Here is a 5984-nt window from a genome sequence, read left to right on the forward strand (position 1 = left end):
ACAATAAACCGATTGGACCTGAATTAGGTAAAACTCGGATTTTATCTTCATATAAAAAATAACACATGCTTAGTGAAAGTTCAATTAACTGGTGTATATCTAAAAGAGCTAATTTAGTCCTAGTTTTTAAATACTCTAAATCATTGTTCAATATGCTAATAATAACCGGTATTGCTTCATCAATCGGTACAGATTGATATAAATTTACTACATCGAATGAAACTTGATTTTTATTAGGGTCTATCTTCCATTGTTTATCATCGTTGACAAAACTACTTGAATCAATTAGTCGAGTTGTATTTTTATTTAATGTTGATTGAATGATTTTAACCAGGTACTCTGATGTTCCATAAGATGGTGTGTTAATAGTGGAAACAACAGGACGTATTGGGTAGTTTTTTTTCTGGTTTGTGAGCTTTAACCATTCCATAGATTCTAGGTGGAACGCAATCTGATGGATATATTTTAAAGTAAGTGGCGTTGTCTAAACTTACCCTGTTTTCTTAATTTACATAACAGTTTTTAAATTTAGTGGTGAATGTTGGTGTTGGGTCGTAATCAATAAATTTACGATTTTTTATTTGTTCTTCTAATTTATCTTTTGCTTCATTTTCGTTTAATAAAGCAAAACCTGCTCCTTTGTCAAATGGATATATCTTTAAGTGTGAATGCTTTTTTAGGTTTTGTAAAGAAAAACGTTGTTGCTTTTGTTAAATTATCTTTTAATTTCAGTTTTAAAGAACTAGTTAGAATTTTTGAACAGTTTTGTCGAAGAATCTCTCCCTGTGTTTGTTTATTTTGTTGTTCAAGTTCTAAGGCGCAAGTTTCAATATTAGTGATGATGTCCATATAAGGGACATTCTTGTGTGATGGGACAAACTTTGGATCAAAATTAAGTAGTTCAGTAGTTGTTTTATCCAGATTAATTTTAGTTAAATTTAGTATAGCTGGTTTTAAAATTCGATTAGGAAGATTTTTTTCAAAATTGATTTTATAATTGATATTATTCTGCAATTTATAGTATTTTTCTTTCATTTCAATTTTTTTGTTTTAATAATGGTAATTCTTAGGCTTATTTGTTATATTATTAATTTACTCATAATCAGTAGATCTAACTTGTGATTAGAGATTTATTTAATTCATCAATTAATTTCTTACTTGAATATAATCTTTCTTTTGCTTCGTTTAAAGCATTAACTTATAATTTTTTTCTGTATTCATTCATTATATTTTCAGCTTTTTTCGTACGTAATGGACTTTTTATTTTAAACGAATTTGGAATTATATTATTTGATACACACTTTTTAAGAAAAACAAGTTGATTTGTATATTATATATATAAGAAAATAATAAAAATGATGCCTCTTTAGATAATCTATTATAATGGCTTCACAATGATGGGCTTTAGTTGTTTATTTTGAAAACGAAATTGAAACAATCCATCTTGTTGGGTTAAAGATGGTTGGTTATTTTGGCCAAACAGTGTACATGCAATGAAAGCTGCCAATGTAAGTTTCAAATTGATGATTATTGAAACCAGCTTAGAGTTCAAAGAATTAAAGTAACTGAAGGTCATTAAATTTTAGTATATTCATTGCTATTTTAATTGTTTAATATAAATTCACTATTAATATAAACATTAAATATTGTTATTGTTTTATATAAATAGTAAAATAAATATGAAATAAACTATTTTCTTTCTGATTTGGGACAAGTAATATTTTGAATCTTTTTATTTTACTATTATTGCCAAGATATATATTATAATCTGTTTGCGCTTATTCTACATTTTATTTTTTACATTATTGTTTATATTTATTTCACTAAATAAAATACTAATAGATAAAGAAGTATGTGAGAGATTTAATTTCACAACTACGAACGACTCTGAAGAAGAATGTAAGCAATTTTGTTTTTGAATAACTGTGTTTCTCTTTGGATTTGTCTTTTTATATATAAAAAAAATTTTTTTTTATTCTTTATCATATAAAAAGTTTTTTATATTATTAAGAATAAAAAAAAAGAGCGTATGTATTTAAAAAAATGAAAATGTATTTAATTTTTATCTCTAACCATATATATTAAACACTCAAGAAAAGCGTTCAAGATCACAATTTCATCCTGACGCAACAAATTCAGCAAGTGATCCTTCATGCTCGCCGTTTGTTCAATCAAAAATGGTCAACTTTAAAATAAATAATTCAAAATCACCCAAATTACCTCTTCATCCTAAAAGCGTTAGAACTAATTTTAAAAGTTCAGAATTATGTTTACAAAAAAAGTTAGATTTTTTCAAATTCATCTTCTCCAGCTTTTTAGGCCGGAACTTCAAAACAGTCATTTTGTGCATCCTCTCAGTTTCCTTTAAGCAGTGAAAGTAAGTATTGTTTTTATAATGTTCTAGTTTTAATTCATATTTAAAGTAAGTCCATATGCAGCTACATGTAAGAGAGAATCACCCAAAAGTATACAAAAGGAGGAGGGGTGTTAAAGAAAGTAGTTATGTAGATTTTCTTTTTTATGAATTTTTTTAATGACAGGGTTCATTTTTTAAAACGCAAATTAATGCATTTTTCTTAAGATCTTTAACCACTGCGTCTATCGTATGTTTTTTTTAAACTGCCTTTTCTTTAATTGAATACATATATTTTTCTAAAATCAAACTTATATCATTGTCATTAGGTATCATAGTAGTTACACGATACAATCTTTAAAATTTAGGCTTACTTTAAAGGAAACGTATTTATCTTTTTATAATGGTCTAAAAATATTTTTTTCGAAGTACTAACTAAATTATTACTTTTATTACTTTATTTAGCCAATGTATTTTTATTTAAGGTTTTAACATTTTTTGTTAACAATCTTAATAATATTATTTTATAATTGCATTATATTATTAATTTTTCTTTAAATAATGGTTAAAAACTTATTCCTCAAAATTATTATAGCATTTCAGTATGTATAACTTTATAATAAAGAGGCTCATTCCTTGTAACTTAATATCTTCTATAATATGTCAAAAAAAAATCTATTCATTTGATTTAAATAAATTTCTACCAAATTTTGAAAAAATTTGCAAAAATCAAATTAAGCTATGTATTTCAAAAACAATAAATGATATATCAAAGCTTTTTTTTATTTAAAATATATTGATTATATATATATATATATATATATATATATATATATATATATATATATATATATATATATATATATATATATATATATATATATATATATATATATATATATATATATATACATTAACTATTATTTTTAATCTAGTTTGTTTTGAACGTTTTAAAATTATACATGTAGTATCAATTTTTGTTAAGAAAAATGTGAATTTACGCAGCAAAGTGAAAATTGTCAGAAAGGGCAGAGAGGTCTGAGAAAAGTGGTTTTATAGCATAGATGCTTAATAAATTGCATTTCTTTTCAAAATTTCGGTAAAAATTTTTTAAAAAACTTTTAGAAATTAAAAATATGGAAAGTGATCATAAAAATGTTTCTTCAGTTGTATCTCAAGATCTGCAAATAAATGCATTGAGTTTAATAGAACAACTCATTGAGCTAGATTCTACGCTAAATGACTGTGTCATTTTTTCTAAATGGGTAAATTACCCTGTTACTATTACTAGTTTAATTTTTTCTTTATGTTGACATGGTAAGTTCATTTATATTATTTACTGATAAGTTGCTTAAACAATATAAATTACTTTGTTTATTATAATTTGTAATTCTATACCTATTTACTTTTTGTTTTTTTAACTTTCAATGTTTTTTAATTTGTTTAAAAGTGTAAGAGATTTTAAAAATAATTGCCTTTAATTGTATAATTATTTAAACATTGATTAAATATTTTTTTGCAAATAGCAAAATTTGATGGAGTTAACATAAAATTAATGTAAAACATGGTTTTAAGCGATTGGTCAATTTTCTACACCATTGCCAGGAGACATGGCATTGGTTGTTAATGGAATTTTTAAAAAGTGTTTGCAAAATATATTTATTTTATTAAATATAATTATACGCTATTTTTAGCATATCATTATATACTTTTTTTCCTGTAGCTTAAACAATGCATTGTAAAATATTATAAATATTGATTCAAATAATTACTGACTTTTTAGGCTGTTAACGTTTGAGTTGCGCTATTTGATATTCATGAAGGGGCAAACCAATTCCACGAACAAATTCGAACAAAAGTTAGCTTTTTCAATGACAAAATCGTGTTTTTGTTGGTAATATCTTTTGTTAAAACTTTTTACGTATGCAGATCTTTACTAATACCATTTATGCAAGAAGTATGAATTTTATATTTTAGAAAATGTCTCAAAATAATACCATGATGAAGCAGGGATTTATAAAGCTGTAAAATCAATTCTAAAACATTCGTCAATAAAGTTTTGCAGAAAGCAGATATTGGAAGTTTAGAGTTTTTGAATGACATTTTAGGATATGTGATATGATTTTGTTTGTGTCTTGTGTGAAGCGGTTTCTCTAAAATATACTTTTATTTATTTATTCTTTCATTTTATTATAATTATTTTTAATAAAGCTTTTCAAATTTAAGCAAATTTAAAATTTAAAAGTTTCAGCAAAGTTGGCAAAGTTGATCGCTTCAGAGAAACTGATGTATAGCAACAGTTTATTATATATATGTATAAATATATATATATATATCTATATATATATATATATATATATATATATATATATTTTAACTTTTAAATCTTCATATATATATATATATATATATAAATGTATGTATATATATATTGTTTTTACTTTTTAAATCTGTTAATAATTATAGTAATGCAATAACAGTTTATTTTTCCAGCTGCTTTCAGATCACTAATGATCTGAAAGCAGCTGTAAAAACAGGCAAGTTAATCGTTGCAGAAATGATATAGAAAGGCTTAAGCAAGTTGAAACTAATAATTGACAAAATGCTAAAATTGCTGCTAGATACGAAAAAACGCATTGCATAGCAAGAAGTAATACTATTCCAGGTTATATTTTATTAGGAGAAATGAATCGTATTTGCTAGCATTATGGTACTAAGAAATTACATGATGAAAAGGTAGTTTTGTTGCAACCTTCACCATTTCCACAAGATTTACAAGCTTTATTTAAAGGAAGTTACGCAGATGGAAATGCAAATCTGATTTTTTTAAATATATTAGAAATTATAATGCCTTCTTTTCTTTTGCTTCATTTAAAGCTAATGTAGTTCAAACCATTAATCATGGGCCGCCAAATCAAGTTGTTCCGCCGACATATTGTCAACTATACATAAATGATCCACTTGCAGCATTAAATTTTAGAATGAAACAATGTGGTAATGATCTTTGCCTAAATGATTTACTGTTTCGATTGCAAACTATTATTAGTGAAGAGAACCTGGCTGAAGTGGAAGATGAAGAAATTTGTCGAGCAGCTCTAGAAGGTCGCTCAGTGTCAGTTGTAAAAATGTCTTTACTTGAAGGGCATGATAGACGTCGCTATAATCTCCCTTCACATAATGAAGTTGCAGTTGTATTTGTTGGTAAAGATGGTGCACCACCTGCTTCCAGGGAAGTTGTTATCTACCCAAGAGGTCAACCTCTTAAAACTATATCAAGTATGTCTACCAACATAGATCCTATGGTTTACCCTCTTTTTTTTCCGACGGATGATGCTGGTTGGCATAATCATAGACCAGGACGTGTTGTAGTTTTGCCATCAACTTATGTAGGAAATCCTTGAGCTTTAAAAGAAAACATTAAAGATGCTATTTTTATTAAAATAAATTTTTTGACATATGTAACACTTTTTAATTTAATCTCTTTTTTTTTTTTTAATATTTTAGCATCCTCTTCATCCTGTAAAAATGGTGAGGTTATGCTTCAAGTTTTGATTAAATAAAATTGCAAATATTTATAATTTTTATTATATCCTTCTGTTTGTAATTTTAGAGTCATAAATACCTGAGAGCT

The sequence above is a fragment of the Hydra vulgaris genome, chromosome 02 (genome assembly GCF_038396675.1).
Source record: "Hydra vulgaris chromosome 02, alternate assembly HydraT2T_AEP".
Lineage (NCBI taxonomy): Eukaryota > Metazoa > Cnidaria > Hydrozoa > Anthoathecata > Hydridae > Hydra > Hydra vulgaris.